The sequence below is a fragment of the Globicephala melas genome, chromosome X (genome assembly GCF_963455315.2).
Source record: "Globicephala melas chromosome X, mGloMel1.2, whole genome shotgun sequence".
Lineage (NCBI taxonomy): Eukaryota > Metazoa > Chordata > Mammalia > Artiodactyla > Delphinidae > Globicephala > Globicephala melas.
Window position 1 is genome coordinate 34,133,253 of NC_083335.1, and position 18,224 is coordinate 34,151,476.

The 18,224-nt window shown below is 47.1% G+C and overlaps 1 protein-coding gene across 2 annotated transcripts in view; it reads right to left on the reverse strand.

Moving 5' to 3' along the window:
* Nucleotides 1-17,369, reverse strand: part of PAK3 (p21 (RAC1) activated kinase 3) — a 277,882-nt gene extending 260,513 nt beyond the window's left edge. For both annotated transcript variants that reach the window (XM_060293075.1, XM_060293076.1), the window contains exon 1: nt 17,169-17,369. The gene's annotated coding sequence lies outside the window, so the exon portion shown is untranslated. The remainder of the gene's footprint in view (nt 1-17,168) is intronic.
* Between the last annotated feature and the right edge of the window lie 855 nt (nt 17,370-18,224).

The following is an 18,224-nucleotide window of genomic DNA, read 5'->3' on the forward strand; positions in this document are numbered from 1 at the left end:
GACAAAAAGAACAGTGGGTGGTATAGGCAGCATGTGCCTCAAAGGAGCTTTTATTTAATTTTATTTCCTTTCTTTTTTTTTTTTTTTTGCGGTACGTGGGCCTCTCACTGTTGTGGCCTCTCCCGTTGTGGAGCACAGGCTCCGGACGCGCAGGCTCAGCGGCCATGGCTCACGGGCCCAGCCGCTGTGCGGCATGTGGGATCTTCCCGGACTGGGGCACGAACCTGTGTCCCCTGCATCGGCAGGCGCACTCGCAACCACTGTGCCACCAGGGAAGCCCTCATTTCGTTTTTAAAACAATAAACAATAAATTTAGTTGTTATTTAATTCTGTTAGCTGTTGATTTCTTTTCTTTTTTTAGGATGGACACAAAAGGCCTGAAAATAGTGCTAGGGAACAGGAACGTGTGGACATCACCCCTCAGCTCTGTGGTGTGTGCAGCCCTTGAGAGTGAGCAGCTGCAGGAGAATGGATGTGTCCTGTAAGGCAAGCAGGTGTCAGTGGTGTGTAAACCTGGCGCACATCAGCATCGCCTGGGGTGGCTCTTAAAAAAGTAGAAAAGCCCAGGCCCCACTTCAGGCCAATTGAATCAGAATCTCCAGGGAGGGAGCCCAGGCTTCAGTCCTTGTTAAAAAGCTCCCCAGGTGACACTAATGTGTAGCCAGCGCTGTGATGCACTAAGGCAGATGACACTGCAAGAGGGAGGGGCCAGGGGACTTTGTCGATGTGCAACATGGGTCTCAAAGGGCACAGACGAAAGCCTGGGAGAGACGGTGAAGAGAAAGCACAAAAATGTATGGGGATGAAACGCCCCAGGAGAGGCGAAAGGGGCTTACATTTAGGGTAGTGGCAGAGGATGGTACGAATGGAGAGGCGTTAAGAGGTCTCAAATTTCTTTTTTTTTTTTTCCAAATTCTTCCCTTTTTTTTTTTGGCCATGCCACGCGGCTTGTGGGATCCTAGTTCCCCGACCAGGGATTGAACCTGGGCCCTCAGCAGTGAAAACGTGGGGTCCTAACCATTGGACCCCCAGGGAATTCCCTGAGGTCTCAAAATTCTGAGTTGACTCCTTTTAGAAGGAAATCACTGGGTGAAGTTGTCCCTGAGTTGAAACCAACTGGGGAGGTGCTGATTACCGCCCAGGGCCAGTTCCAGATTTGGGGAATTCAGAAGGTATAGCCAGGTCCAAGGGGGTGCAAGGTGGGGATGTGATTATTGCCTGCAGGTTTCTCTTGCTGGCTTTGGAAAACAGGAAGTGAAGTGGACCCCTAGATGTTCACTGCTACAGGCTGTGTTCCACAAATGATGACCAGGTCAGTCTTGGGTCTCCATCAGGAGAGGTGGAAGGCAGGGCAAGTGGCAGCAGTGATGATGGGGCTGCTCAGACTTAAGCCCCTGGACACTTGGCGGAAGGTGGTTTCCATGCAGTCCAGACTATAAGGGGTGGACACACTGGACACAGAGCAAGTTTTGGTTAGGCAGGGAGCTGGGCTGGCTAGACCAGGCCCAGGTCGCTTACAGTGTGAACCTGGAGCTACCCTTAATCCCACTGAGATGCTAAATCCATACCCATCCCCCAGCAACACCCCCTGGTTGGGTATTAGATTACAGGGCAAGGTCCAATTCAGTTCCTCTTTGAAAAGCAACCTTAGAAGTTTGTGGGTACAGGCCAAGGTACTGCCTCTGCAGACTAACTCCACCACCTAGCGCCACCTTGAGGCCTTCCCTAAAACGGACCTGTTGTGCCAGTCAGTTCCGAGGTGCAGCTGAAACGTTACAGATTCTGGCCTCCTGGTCCTTCCCACTCTGGTGGTCAGGACTGTTACATCTCTTTTTCTGTCACTCATGTGGGTGTCCATGCATGTCTACAACTGTGTCTGGAGTTCCTGGGGCCCCTGAGAATGACTCTGGACTATCCCCTGAAGAGGGAGCAGGGATGAGCTGGGTTGTACCCAAGGAGCTAGCTGTACGTGCTTTCAGTTCCAGGGCTGATCTCTGAAGCCATGACGTCTCAAGGTGTGATCCAGGGCTTACCTGCACCATAATTTCCTGGGATTCTTGTAAAAATGCAGATTCCTGCGCTCCTACCTCAGAACTGCAGGATCAGACAACTCTCTGTAGAACTTCTGTAAGAATCACATAAAAACTGCAATAGGGCACCTCCTTATTGTTTCATCTTGTTTAGACATGGCAACCCACCTATATTTTGTCTATTTTGTGACTGAATCTAAGGTCCATAGCATGTTATCCGTAGTATGTGTTTACCCCTGGCCACGAAGGCCCACACCTGCCTGAGCAACTGAGGCCCTTAGGCCACTTCTAGTCTTCTCCTTTGCGCATCCTGAGCTAGCCTGCACACGCCCATGAGGCCATGCTTCTGCGAACACGTAGCCTTTACTGCACGGATGAAGGATGTTCTGAGGACCAAGGTGAGGTGTGTCCTGTGTATCATGCTGACACGGCAACAATCGTTCAAAAGGTGATTAATGATTAAATGCAGTTCAAAGTCTGTATCAAAGCACATATCTCTTCGAGAGTATGTCATAGCTTTTTCTTTTTCTTAAGAAAAGCTTGACCCAGAGCCATGCCTGATGCCTCAGTGAGAAGAGTAAAAGTTGAAAGAGAAATGAGTTCCTTCCCTTAATTGATCAGTCGGTCTTCAATACATCACGTCTTGGGTGCTTTGGGCAATACAGACGTGAGTAAGACATGGTCAGTGCCCTCAAAGAGTTTAAAACCTACCTAGGGAGACAACAAATTCACTCGTGTTAACTGGCATCGAAACAAAATAGTATAGGATATATGCTACCTAAGCATTATAGACCAAATGTGGCACAGGAGAGCTAACCTCTGAATCAGTTTCAGGATACATCCCCACGTCCGTCAGTGGTATTGTCCTCCACCTTGCTCAAGCCAGACACATGGAAGTCTTCCTTGATTTCTCCCTCCCCTCCGCCAACATATTCAGTCCACTAGCAAGTCCTTTTGGCTCTAGCTCTAAAACGTATCCTGAATCTGCTCACTTCTCTCCATGGCCACTGCCACCCCCTAGTCCAGGCCACCAGCATCTCGCTTCCTGGAGTAGTATCCCAGCCGCCTATCTTGGCCCTCTTTCCCTTCTTGCCACTCTCCAGGCCAGTTTTGTGTAGCAGCCAGAGTACTATTTTAAACGTATAAATTGGATTATTTTGATCCCTCACTTAAACACGTCCGGGACTTCCCACTGCGCTCAGCATAAAGAGGGAACTCATTACTGTGGCCTGCAAGCCCCCGCCTGGTCTCCAACCTCACTGAGCATCACTTTCTCCCTGGTTCACTAGCTCTTTCAGTCAGTTGAATACGGCCAGCACCCACCTCCGGTGTCTGCCCAAGTTGGCCCCTCTGCATAGAACATTCTATTATTTGTTCATCTTTCAGGTCTCAGCTTAGATGTCACCTTCTCCCAGAAAGGCCTTTCTTCGTTGCCTCCCATCTAAATTGTCTCCCTTGTTATTATCTTTCATACCACCCTTTCTTCCCCTTCACAGCACTTATTACAACTTGCACAGTTGACCCTTGAACAACATGGGTCTGAGCTGTATGGGTCCACTTATAAGTGGACTTTTTTCCAATAGTAAATACCACAGTACTACACGATCTGCGGTTGGTTGAATCCATGGATGGGAACTGCAGATACGGAGGAACCGCATATATGGAGGGCTGACTATAAGTTATATGCAGATTTTTCACCTACACAGAGATTGGTGCCCCAAACCTGACATTGTTCAAGGGTCAACTGTAATTATATATGTCTGTGTTTGTTTGTTTAATGTCTACCTCCTCCGCTAGACTGTGAGCTTCATGAGGGCAGAGCCTCTGTCTGTTTTGTCTATAATCATATTCTAAGTGCCTAGCATAGCACCTAGTATATAACAGATGCTCAATGTGTCCTCGGGACGAAAGGATGAAAGACTAAAGGAGTAAAGAAGTGAGATGGTTTAAGAAACATTTTTGGAGAACCGGTAAGAGAACACCATAAACAAAGGCATGGAAACAGCTATTTATGTGCAAGATGTATTCTGGGGATGAGGGTAGACCGGTGTGGCTGGAGTATGGGGTCTGTGTTAAGTAAAAGCTATTGCAAATGTATGTTATAGTCATTTATAGTCATATAGCAAAAAAGCCTAAAACTCCGGGCTAAGAAGTGTAATCTTTATTTGGTCATGTCTACCATGCGGCTACCCCAGCCTGATCCCAGCTAGCCCCCAACAACCCAGGGTGGGCAGGATGCACCAGTCCTCCTCAGCTGCAAGAAGTTAGGGGTGGCATGGCCCCTACATCTCCAGCCATGGCCAGGTGCCCAGCAGGATTCAGAATGAGCAACATCTGCTGTACCCACGCAGCTGGTGGGAAAGTGGAAGGGGTGGTACAGAAGGGCTTGTTGTCAAAGTACATCGAAAGTCCTCTTGCGTCATGCAACACCTTCTGAATATTTCATAGATGTCCAAGATGCTATCAGGACCCTAATACTGCAGGCTGACCAATATCTCTAGTCGTAATAATAGTGCCTACCGGGCTTCCCTGGTGGCGCGGTGGCTGAGAGTCCGCCTGCCGATGCAGGGGACACGGGTTCGTGCCCTGGTCCGGGAAGATCCCACATGCCGCGGAGCGGCTGGGCCCGTGAGCCATGGCCGCTGAGCCTGTGCGTCCGGAGCCTGTGCTCCACAACGGGAGAGGCCACAGCAGTGAGAGGCCCGCGTACCGGAAAAAAAAAAAAAATAGTGCCTACCTCAAACGGTTACTATGAGGATGAAATGAGAGAATACCTATAAGGTATTTAGCATAGTGCCTCACAGGCGGTAAGCACTCAATGAATGTTAGGTATTATTTCTGTTATTAATACCTTCAACAGCAGCAACAACAATGATATTGAATAGTTGAGGGAAGAAATAATAAGGGCTGAACTAAGGCAGAGACATTGAGGAATCCGATGAGGGCAGCATGTGCCTGAAATGGTCAGTCACTGTGGGCCCCAGAGGTGGGGATACATGTATAGGGAAAGGCCTTGAGGCTGGTATCCAGCCAGTGATGGGCAGGGCAGGTTGCCTGGTCACTAGGCTGAGGCAGGTGATGCCCTGGGAGGTGGCTCCCCTCAAGGCAGGCCTTGTCACCGGGATTCAATTCCCGGCTCTATCGATCAGGTAGGAATTGTCACTGTGGCATCATCTGCTCGCCTTTCTTGATGTACCACTTGGGGAGGAGATGCAGGGCCCTCTGGCCTGTTGTCTTGGAGGAAGGCCAGAAGGGAGTAGGTGCCTGGCGGGGGGCTGCCAGGGGAGGCGTGGGAGTGGGAGGGGCAACTAACAAAACTCTGTGCTGCCCGGGGCCAGGCTTCTATGGGGAGCTGCTAAGCAAGGTCTGCCTTGTCCCCATTTTTGTCACTTTGTGAACCTGGGGGCCTGGGAATCAGCTGCTGTCCAGAGGCAGCCCATGTGACACTGTGCAGTGCTTTTGCAGGAAGCACTCTTAGTCTCGGGAGGTCCCCATGCAGAAAGGCCATCTCCTCTGTTTACCCCAAACAACAGTACTTCTGATACTTCACAGGCATCAGAAACGTCTGCTGGGGTGGAAGCGAGGCCCAAAGGTGGCCCAGACACTGAGAAGCCAGGGACCAAAGGGCCTACAGGGTCACTAAATTTGGCAACAGACTGATAACACTTTTTGCAGCACTTCTATGTGCCAGGCAGTGCACTGAGACCTTTGCAGGAATGAGCTCGTTTATTCCTCAAAAAACCCTATGAGGTGACTACTATTATTATTCCCATTACACAGGTGAAGAAACGGAAGATTAAAGAGGCTAAGTGACTTACCCAAAGTGCCTGGGCCAGGACTCATGCACTCATAATAATAAAATAACATAGCTGCCGTTTACTGAGCATTAACTATGGGGCAGACCCTTGCCATATATTATCTCTTTGATTCCTTACTGTAACTCTACAAAGTAGGTACAATTATTATTCTTTCCATTTTACAGAGCAAAGTCAGTTAGGTGGTTAAGAAACTTTCCAAGGTCACATAGTCAGTAGGAGATAGAGCAGGGATTTGAACTTAAGCAAATGATTCCAGCTCCTAACGTGTTAACCTTCCACTACCTTCTCTTTTTCTCCAAAACAGCTCTTTTACCAGGGAAAATCTGAAGACAACCACAGTCATATATCTTGGACCATTTGTTTTTGATGATCTGCTTGCTCTAATATCCCCACGGAAACGGGAGAGTCAGGATCATTACAGATGGGAAAACAGAGGCTTAGCGAGGCCAAGTGACTTGGTGGGCATTAGACACGGAGCCAGTGACTGAGGCCTTAAGAGACCTTGATGTCTACTGGCTCTCATGACCGGAAATGACAATAAAGAGGATACACACTGCAGAAAATGGCGGGGGGAGTCTTCATCTGGCAGCTCCAACTCAAAAGAGAGTTTAGAGAAATTATAGCCAATATAAGATCCTTCCAGGAAAGAGCCGAGAAAAAAGAAAAAAAATTGTTTCTGTGTAGCAATGTTAAATCAATCCATGCACTCCAGTCAGAGGAGAAACCTGGGCTCCTTCAAATGGGGTCTTAGGTTATGGTTTGAAGATGGACTTGGTCCCATGGGTATATTCTCGAAATCTCTGGGCATGGATTTGTTGCACTCATGAGTTTGAGTCATATCAATTCGACTTCAATGAGTCTGTATTGGTGGATGCCAAATATTCCTTGCTTCGTGCTGCAAGTTTGATAATGAGAATCAGACAAGAAGGACTGTTGTTCAGCCTATTCTGGGCCCTCCCCCCGACTATCTCCCCCTTTACAGTCTCCCCTTTAGCGGAGAGCATCCAGGAAGTCATTCCCTACCTCTGCTCCTCTATAACCGTGGCACTGGCTTCCGGAAGGGAGTGGAAGGAAGAAAATAACAAGTATGTTTCACATTCCCAGGATCCATGAAACTAACAATAGTCACAGGGGTCTCGGGAATGTACTTCTCAATGCCAATATTTACAGCTTTACTCAGTTTTCAATTCTCAGGAATCAAACCCAGCCTCCCAGGCCCACCCCTACAATGATACGTAATAACCCTGGCAACATGACTCTGCCATTAAGACCAACTCCCCCTCCTTTCTTGGTGTTTAAAGTTACCCAGACTCTTCAGAGCTCAGACTCTTCACACCCAAGAAAATCTGTTGCTATTCACCTTTGGTACAACCCAGCCTGACACACGCCATAGGGAACCGTTAATAGCAGAATACTCTGTTCAACCATGCAGGCCCCAGGACCAGACCGATAGATCACTGAGCCACTCACCAGCTGACTGAACTTGTGCAAGTCACTTGGTGGCCCTGAGCCTCAGTTTCCTCCTCCATGATCTGAGAATACTAAGATTGCCTACCTGATGGAGCTGTGGAAGGGATTGAATGGGATGACGCGTGTCAGGAGGGTGGCACAGTACCTGGCACGTGGCTCAGTAAATGGTGGCTATATGTAAAGAGCAAGACGTGCTGTCTCTGAAAGTTTGCCTTTGGAGAACCACTTCTCTAGCTCCAACTTCCCCTGTAATGAAAGGAAGGGCTGGAGGCTGAGACTCAGGGAAAGAAGTGGGGCAAAGAGGTGTGTACTTTTTTTTTTTTCCTTTGGCCACACCATGCAGTTTGTGGGATCTTAGTTCCTGACCACGGATTGAATCCAGCCCCGCTGGACCGCCAGGGAAGTCCCCAGAGGGCTGTACCTTGATGCTGACCCCTTTCCTTTTGGCACTTAGAGGGCAGGACAGTATTGAGAGAGGGCCTATGACTGAAGGAAATTAAATCAGTAATGTGATGACCGGAGGGGTGATGGGTGGAGAGAAGGTGTTTAAAGTGCAGTGTGGGTGGGGGAGATGAGGAAAAAGCTCAGGGGTTGAAATCCCCTGAAACAAGAGAACCCGCTGCAACGCTGTGAGTTGATTGAAGGAAAGAGAAACAAAAGCTTACAAGTCAAAGGAGGGACAGAAGCTTCAAAAGGGATTCAAAGGAGAGCTTGGGCAGAAAGGGGCTGAGTTCTGGAAGCCTCCTTGTCCTTTCTCAGAAATGCTTTGACTGAAGATTTTGTGCCAAAGGGCCTGAAATATGCTCAATATTGAATAACTGGTCAGTTCGCTCATCCAGACTTGCTCTTATTAAAAAGAACAGTCTGCTCTCCACTCACCTCAGCAGAAACCAGCCCCAGGGAACTAGGTCAAAAACCAGCCTCCCCAAATGCGGTCTCATATCATAGGTTTCTCAGCCAGAGCTACTGGGAGATGTGGACTTTCCCACTTTGGAAAATGGGTTTCATTCCCTCAGGCCCAGGGAATCTTGCCCCCTGAAAGTTACCACAGGAAGGGGTTACAGCCTTCTCTGTCTTCTAAGGAGCTGGTTAACAGATAGACTTCCTGGGTCCACTCTTGGAGTTTCAGATTCAATGAGTTAAGGTGGGGAATCCAACATATTTTTTTTTGAAATGCCCCCAAATGATTCTGTCACAAAGCAAACTTTGACTTTGCAGACAAGTATGCTTTGTATAGATGATCTATTCCTAACTATGTTTTCATTTTATATGTGAGGAGGCTGAGGCTCAGAGAAAATTAAGCACTTGTTCAAGGTCACACAGCTAATTAGCAACAAAATCAGAACTGGAATTCGGGTCCTCTGTCTCCCAATTCACTGTAAGCTCCACTTACCGACTCTCTTTGCCTCTTAATGAGATTGTCCTTTCTAGTTTAAGTGTGGGGACAGATGTCCTCTCCTGGTTCTAATCAGAGTTAAACAGCAACACTACCCTTGCAGAATAATTCATTAGAAAACGAAACATGACAATCCCCAGTTCTACGAAAAGCATCAAGCATAGTTTTAAAAAGAAAATATGACCTTTTCCCTTATGACCATCCATAAGGAGAAATGTATCACATGATTTATGTGTAGAGACCGGTATCTGTGGCTATAATGTTTCAGTTTTAAATTATTCAGCGTTGGGGAGTTCCCTGGCGGTCCAGTGGTTAGGACTCAGCGCTTTCACTGCCGCGGCCCCGGATTCAATCCCTGGTCAGGAAACTAAGATCCTGCAAGCCACGCGGCACTGCATGCATGCATAAATAAATAAATAGTTCAGCATCGAAGAAAAGACACCCTAGTTTTAAGATGGGACATTCGTTAACTCAACAACCAAAGCCATTTTTTTTCCAAGGCAGCAAAGACTAATAATTATATTCCTGGCCATCAGTTCCCCTGTGAAGGATCCTTACTCTAGTCCAAACCTTTAAAAGAAAAAAAACCCACAAATATTAGATAGGATCTAAAGCCATTTTCCAAATACCAAGATTTTGAGGTAAATGGGAAACCACAAATAATAACTGGCAATCGTTCAAATAAGCATCCCATGGGTGGGGTAAATACCACATTAGGTAAAGTGAACGATGGGTAAGTACAAGGGGTACTCTTAAATATATCAAATTAGGAAGCTGCACTTTAAAGGCACCTATATCCATCCCTAGAGGAGAGAAGTTGCCGGATTTTTAGCTAGCATGTGTTGGGGGTATGTCAGGAGCCTTTTCCAGCAATGTTCAACTCTCAGAACATTTCTCCTTTCCAGATGTGTCTTCTCCATCTGTAAAATGGGTACACAATCACTGCTCTTTCATTTCCCACCCATGCTCTGCCACCCCCAAGGGATCTGACGGTTACTGCTGTTGCTCTCGCTCTTCTGACTAAAGATAGTTCTTAAGCCACACAAATGACCGCTCTGATATCCATCTTCTCCTAATCCGTGGATCCTACCCATGGCCTAAAGTAAACACCAAAATTCCATTGACCGTATCTGGATGTTGGCAGGAAAGAGATGCAAGAAGATGAAGCAAGCCCAGGCAGAATGAGGAGAAAAGTTACACCTGTACCTGTTTGTCACTACTCCCTTTGCAGAGGGTGACATCACTGTTTATTTCCATTAGAATAATTCCTCATGGGAGGGCCTCAAACTTGTCCTCTTTGCAGGAAGGCAAGTTGGATAGAAGCTAACTCCTACTCAGCACTCAGCCTCTGGAAAACTCTGGAACCAACCTAGCTGACCTCAGAGTTTAGTGAAGATGCAGCAGTAGCTTTGTTCCAAGTGTCTTACAAGGTACATCTCTAAAGTTCATTTGCCATTGTCGGCTGCTGCGGCTGCTGCCAGCAGAAATGGCCCTAAATAGCCATTCATTTCACAGTGAATTTAGAGGGACTTGATGTTGGAAAATGCTTTCGACACAGTTCTAGTTGGAAACGAATTAAAAAAACATGTTTGCTGAAATAATTGAAGGTGAAACGTGTATTACATGCGTTTCACGTGCAGTTAGGGATTTCTGCCCACAGCCTTTTACGGTGCCAAATATGAGTTTCTGCCTAGCACTTGACTTAAGAAGCAAAACCTGAATTATCATAAGACATCAAGAGGAGGAGTAAAGTATACTTCTTTACACTGCAGTTGGAGTGTAAACTGGTTAAAAAAACCCAACACTTTAGAGGACAGTTTGGAAATATCTAGAAAAAAAAAACTAAACAAATCCAGTCCTAGGAATTTTTCTGAAGGAAATAATGAGCCAAACACATATAATATAGCCCAAGGACATTCATTGTGGCATCGTTGAAGTGCTCATAAAGGAATAGAGTGACAATGGTTATTTTTAAAAATCGTAAACATTGGGCTTCCCTGGTGGCGCAGTGGTTGAGAGTCAGCCTGCCGATGCAGGGGACACGGGTTCGTGCCCTGGTCCGGGAAGATCCTACATGCCGCGGAGCGGCTAGGCCCGTGAGCCATGGCCGCTGAGCCTGCGCGTCCGGAGCCTGTGCTCCACAACGGGAGAGGCCACAACAGTGAGCGGCCCGCGTACCGCAAAAAAAAAAAAAAAAAAAAAAAAAATCGTAAACATTTCTGTGCAATGAAAGACACTAAAATCAAAGTCAAAAGATAAACAATAGACTACTTACTATATTTGCAACATAGATAACAGTTAAATTGTTACTACTCAAAATATATAAAGAGATCCCATTTATCACAGTGAGAAAGAAAAACCCAATAGAAAAACAGGCAAAGGATATGAAATGGCAACGCGGAAAAAGAAATGCAGATGTGCTATAAACATACGAAAAGATGCTGGTACTCAAAAAAAATGTAAAGGAAAAGGAGATTTTTTTCAGCAATCACATTGTCAGAGACTGAAAGGACCAACCAACATAACTGAAATCGGTGAGGAAGGGCATGGAGAAATGGCCATGTGGATGGGGGGCAGGTGGGGAGGGAAGTCGCTGTCACCTTCCTGGAGGGCAATTGGGCAGGCTCTCTAAAAATCACAGGTGTGCAAACCAAACTCTTTGAACCAGCAAGGTCACTACTGTGAATTTATACGACAAAAACGCTGGTGACAGTATGGAGAGGTGCGTGTAGAAAGAGGTAGGCTGCGCCAATATTTAATAATTTGTAAAAATTTGAAAGAATGCAAAATTTCAGTAATGCTCGTATTAGAAATTAGGTCAGAACCAGATGACAGAATACTATGCAACTGTTAAACAGAATGAACTAGCTAGAAGTGTACCGGCGGGCAAAGACCGCCAGATATAGAGTCCAATGAAGAGCATGTTGTAGAACAGTATGTGTAGTCTTGGTCACATCTTTTATTATTATTTTAGGCACATGAATACATATATGAATATTCATAGAAACACACACAAAATGACACAAACCAAGCTGTGAACATAGTGGGGGATCAGTGGTGGAGAGGCCAGGAACATTCTACTTCATATTCCTATTTTTACAAGCATGAGCATATATTATTCTGATCATAAAAATGCTTTTTTTAACAAGAAGTGAGGCAAGCTGTGTCGTTCCCCCACAATGTCCAGCTCCCACTCCCAGCCTCTAAAAATGTCCTCTTCAAGGACATGTGTTCCAGCATCTAAGACAATTTCGAATCCCCAAAGCCATGAGCTTTTGCTATTTAGAAGTTGAAGTAGGACGAGAAACGCTGGAAAGAAATGAAGAGTTGTTGACTTCTTTTAGAAGAGTCTCGTTTCATGCAATGGTGGCATGATTGACACCCTTTCTAGAACGATTTCCCTCTCCCATCCTTCCAAGTCTCCTGCCATTCTTCCTGCCATGCCTCCTTTCCTCCCCATCTCTTTCATAAGGCTGGGAGAAAGGGAAATGGCCAGCTCGTTTCAGTTCCTTTTCCGTTTTTCCCTCAAGTCCAGGACTCAATCCCATTCTTGTATCCTAAAGAAATGCCACTCTAACCAACCCCGCACCCCCAGTCTTTTTGGCACAAGACTCATCCCAGTATTTCCAATTCCCTCCTAGGTAAGGTTGACAATTCCAGCTCTGGGAATCTTTAGTATGTAGGGAGCATCTACAAGTGACCCTAGGCTGTGTACCAACACCGACAGCCAGCAGAGCAGGAGCCCGAGACCCAGATGGCCGTGAAATTACATGCACGTGTTAATGGATGTGGGTCCTTCTTTGGGGAGTACATCAGTAGCTTTCATCAAGCTTTGATGGAGGTCCTTGGGCCACACAATGTTAATAATAACCAAGATAGAGGGACTTGGATGCTTGAATCACCCACTGAGTATTTCGACAGAACACCCAGTCCTTAGGTTTCCAGCTGGCCGCATGGCTTGGTGAATCACACAACTGTACACTCAAGAGGAATGGAGATTGAGAGATACGGGGAAGCATGGCCTTTGAGGGCTCCACTAGAGACCTGTCCCTCTGCTAAAGTCCACACAACTCAGGCCTGGACATGACCTCCAAGTCCCACTGAATGAGCCAATCCACACTCCCCTGAACTACACAAGAACACAGCTGGGTGTAGTATAAAGAGCACAAGGAGGCAGCAGATCTGAGTTTTAGCTTTTAGGATGACTTCTGTCATGTGGTTAGCTGTATGACCTTAGGCAGCTCACTGTACTTCTCTGGTCCTCATTTTCCTCATCCAAACAGAACATTCACACCAGATGAACTTCACAAGGCACCTGTAGCTCTACCATACTATGACTCTGCCCTCCTGGACAGGCATTTCCACTCAGCCCTCCAGAACAGAGAATGACTTCACTCTCAATATCCAGTATCACATCTTAAAGTCACACAGTTTTCTCTTGTGGCTAAACCCAATCCTTCCTCCTGCACCTGAAGCCTGCTGCTTTCATGCGGGGAATGGCTGGTCCGTGTACAGAGCACTGTAGACTATACCTCTAATGCCTTCACATCAGTCTCTACCTCAAACCCAGTTTGTAATGATCCTTAGCAGTAAATCCTCAAGAACTCCATTATTCTAATGGCCACGGCCTCCTAGTGGCAAAATGGACCCCGGAAGCTGTGCTCAAGAAACCTCTCCTGCAAACAGGACTCTGGCCCAGATGGGCCACTGGGGCCACTGGAGATGAGCCCTGCAGCAGCCAGCTTCCAAGATGGTCCTTTAGAACTGCTTCTGCAAGAGGATGAGTGTGAAGGATAAAAGCAACTTCCCAACTACATTTAATTCCCACCTCCAGGGTTTTCTGGTCAGCAGGGTGTGTTCAGATTGATGGGACTTTTCTTGAGGCTGTACTGATGATACCTCTGGACCAGGAAATTAAAGGCCACACTGAAATTGCCAGGATGTGAAAGGAAGTAAGCCCAGAGAACTGAGTCACTCAAGGTTGAATGAGGATAGGTCTTTGCAGTCAAAGCAGAGCAGAGAACTGAGGCAGTCTGCCCAATAATGTAGCAGAAAAACAGGATCGGGGCTGGAACTATAGGATAATTGCCTTAATTCTTCACTTCCCTTTCATAATAACCTTGAGTTTATATACAGCCTTTCTTCTAAGGAGCTCAAAATACTTGCAGAGATATTATCTTAGTTGTCATCACACCATCACAGTCAATGATTATTATCAACTTCATTTTACACATGGGGGAAGGAAAGCCTGGAGGGCTGAAGCGAGTCATCCAAGTTTACCCAGCAAGACACCGACAGCCTCCAAACTCAGCACAAATGCTCTTGCCCAGCATTGCCCAAAGAATGTTCTTCTCCGCACCAGCCCAGCCAACTGCTTGTTGGAACACAAGGTTCTGTGGGAAAATATATCTGGGAAATGCTGCATATTCTCTTCTCCTGGAGAGTCACGATATACCCTAGCCTAGTAAAGTCTTTTAGAAGCCTTGCAATAAGCAAAACCGTTTTTGTTTAAGCGAGAATTTCTCAAAGTAAACTTAACCACAAAACTCTGTGTGTGTGTGTGTGTGTGTGTGTGTGTGTGTGTGTAACACCTACTAACATCCTATGGAACTAGTCTTTTTTGGAACCCACACTGGGAAGCAGTGTCCTAGCCAGTAGACTAATCCGAGTATTAGCACAGCAACAGATCAATTCCATTCCAGCCCAAGCTGGGGGGCGGGGGGTGTTTTTAGAGCTACTGCCTGATACCTTCTGGTATTGACAGCCAGTGAACAAAGGAACTCGATGCGCCCAAAGGACCCCAGGCCATCATTTCCTCTGCAGCAGGGCATTGGCCAGATGGGAAGAAGCCAATTCAAACTCACCCACTTCTGCTGGCACTCCTTTTTAATAGAGCCCAGGGCTCTTTTTGGTGTTCATTTAAGGGAGGAGATGCTCGGGATGCTGGTCCAAACCCTCAGAGCCCCACTCTTAACTTGCAGAATTTTGTGCCCACCAGGCACTTCCAGTAGAAATCATCCATCTCTTAGGTTCATTTCCAGTGCCATTCATCAGCCCGTGCAATCAGTGCCAACACAACAAAACAAGAGAACGTGCCCCTGTTCTGGCTTCACTGCGTGAGTATTAGAGTAGTCATTGTATATCCATTTCAGAACTAACACACAGCACAGAAATCTTGTGCTATCATTAATTACCAGTGACACTACTAAAAGTACCTAAGATGTAAAACTCCCTGAAGACCCTGTCCTGATTAATTTGTATTTTATATACAATTCAAATGATGAAAGATCACAGACAATGGATTTAATATTTACTACTGACATTTTCATGTTTTCTTTTAGTGTTTATGAAACATCCACACCATGAGGGAAAATGCTTCCACTGAAATTGGTAAATTTGTGTGCAAAAAGTCAATGTAATGCAAGTATACCTTTCTGTATCCATCCATTGGCTATGCGAACAATTCTGTGTAGATGGATTTTTGGTAAAAATATTCACTGTAAAGGTCACAGGGGCACTGTTATTTAAGATGATTTGATTATGAATCCTTTTGTAAAGCAACGAATTCTGCAATGTGAATACTGTCCATCTAGTTCGTTTGCCTTGTAAATCCATACTTACACATATCAGATTTGCTTAAAGCAAAACACACTAATATTAATAAATAAGCTAGACATTTTTTTAAATGGGGATGTGTTCTGATCCTTATCAGTCTGCAGTACTGGCTCCTTTTTCATTCACCATTAATCACCATCCCAGTCCAGGGAGATTCATCCTGAGTTTGTTGAGAATGTGACAGTAACACTTCCAAGGACTCCCTGCAGTTTTACTTAACTATGACCCTTCTGCCTTTATATATGCTGTCCCTTCAACTTAGCCATCTGGTGAATTAATTCTTCAACACTCACTCAAATGTCACTTCCCCTGTGAAGACTTCCTTGATCATTCCCCCCTTCTCCAGCCAGGCATCCCTCTTCCATGCTCTCACAGTAACCTGCCCGGCCCTTGTCAAACTCTACTGTAATGATCTGTTTACACATTCTCTCTTGCCTACCACACTATGCACTCCCTGAGAGCTGAGATGATGTTTTATTCATTTATTCATTGCTATACTTCCAATACCTAACACTACTGGCACATAGCAGGTGTTTAATAAATGCCAGTTGTTTGAGTGAACGATCACTGTCCTTAACTGTACATTTTTGAACGCTGAAAAACGCTTTATTAAAACCATAAATTAAAATGTCAAAGAGGAGGTTTACCAGTTTTGTTCATTTTATTGATACCTTCTCTCTTTGATTAAAAAAAAAAGAGCATGCCAATTCACACCTTATGGGTCAACAACAACAAAAAACTCTCAACCAAATTCACAACTAAGACATAGTGCTTTTAGTATGCCCCTTTTTCTCCAAACATACAGCTACAACCTAACCCACCACTAACATAACTGCAGTAAAGAAGACATGAGGCTCCACTAATTAAAGGGGTGGGGTGAGGAAGTTAGGAGGGGGGGAGTTACTGCAGAGATCACTGTAAGAGCTTTGTATCCTCATTGGCTGAGAGAGAGAAGCCTGCCAAGAAAGTTGGGCATCTTTGGGGAAAAATAATGATGTCCAGTAAGACCTGGCCAATGTGGCTAGAAATTCCACATCCAGAATGTCCTAAGCAACAGCCCCAGCTGGGGGTTTTCCATCACTTTGAAACCATCATCACCCTTCCGACATGGGCAGAACAGGTTGGACCTGATCGGCCTGCGTATTACTGCAATCTGGCTTGGCATGGAATGATACCCAAGGACATGTAATGCCAGGAGTAGCCCAGCCCCATGGCGCGCGCGCGCGCCCACACACACACACACACACACACACACCACACTCCAACTCACACTCACTGAATCCCACATAAACCTGCACCATCTCCCACATCTGCATTCCTGTGTGCCCAGTCACACACGGGGAGTGCCCCCTCACATTCCCTCACTTCCCTAGACTGCCCGGCCCACACCCCACTCCACGGGCGGACTGCAGCCTAGCCTGGAACTGGAAGCTGGTGGGGACTGGTTTTGTTGTACGCAACAAAGCCCCATGCACCCAGGTGCCCCGCTGAATCGACTCCATCCATCTCTCCCCTCCCCCATCCATGAGCTCCCAGACAAGAGAAAGCTCAGCTCTGGGAAGTGGATGCGGGGAGCGGGGGCGAAAAGAAAGAGAGCTTTAGGGGTGGGCGGGGGCAGGAGTCCGGGCAGCTTCCGAGCTATCTCGCCATGAAGCGACAGGGACGGCGAACTGGCAAAGGGACCGAGCTGCCTTCCCACCCCACCGCACCCCATCTATTCATAGAAAAAGACCCAAAACTGAGAAATAATCTACCCTCCCGTCCGCCCCATGCCCTCCTAACGGCTCTCGGAGCCACTGGCGCTCCAACAGCCTGCAACAAAGCGCCCCCGACACAGACCTGTTCCAGCCTCTTACTGGCCCGAGCGAAGGGGAGCCGCGGCTGAAGGTTCTGCGCTTCGCCGCCGGGCAGCAGGCGCCAAGGGATGGGAGGGGGAGCAGGAACTGGGAGAGGAAGGAGAACGAGAGGGGACAGGAGGCGCGGCGGCAGCGGAGGCGCGGCAGCAGCGGAGGCGGCGGCCGGAGGAGGAGGCGGCGGAGGCGGCGGCGGCGGCCTCTGTGGCAGCTGCTGAGGATGCTCTGGCGAGGGGCAGGGCTGGGTGCGCGGGGCGTGGGCTCACGTGCGCCCCATGGCCCGGGGATGCGCGCGCGTCTGGGTGTGTAAGAGCATCTGGGTGTATTTTGACTGTGATTATTCCAATTCCGACCTAGTCTGGAACTTGTGGTTCCTGCAGCCGGGCGGAAGTGAAACCCTTTCAGTCTCCCAAGCCTGACTATGCCGGCCAGAGGATGGGAGTTGGGGGTGAGGGAGCAAGAAGGGGTTCAGTACCAGGGCGCCAGGCCCGCCATCAATGAACAACACATCCCTACCCTTCAGTCTTCCTTCTGGGCCCTGGTAAATTGCATCCACACATATCTTTGGGAAACCTATAGCTAAGGAGAATAGAAAGAGACCAAGGACAGTCACCATCACATCCTACTGAGTGAGCTGTTCGTACTATGCTCAGTGCTGTATGGACTACCAAGAGCGCAATTGCTGTTCCACCTTGGGATTTACTTTCACGAGTTGAGGTACCCATAATTTCATACAGGTTCTGAGTTCTGCCTTTTCTCCTGTCTCTCATTCCGTTGCAAAATCTCTGTGCTTGTAACCAAGGCGGCACACAATCAATTCTCTACGCTTTAGTCTGCTCACCAAGCCAATATTATCCAGATCCCTGGCTTCACTGGTGTCAAGGGGTCACTTAACCCTCATGCCACTCTCCCTCTAGGAGTGGGGCACTCAGTTTAGATGAGAACCAAGACTGGTTTCCTCGAAGTCAGTGGGTTGAAGATCATCATGGATCCAGCTGGAGACTCAATTTGGATTGGCCCCCCTAAACCGAAGATAAAGGGA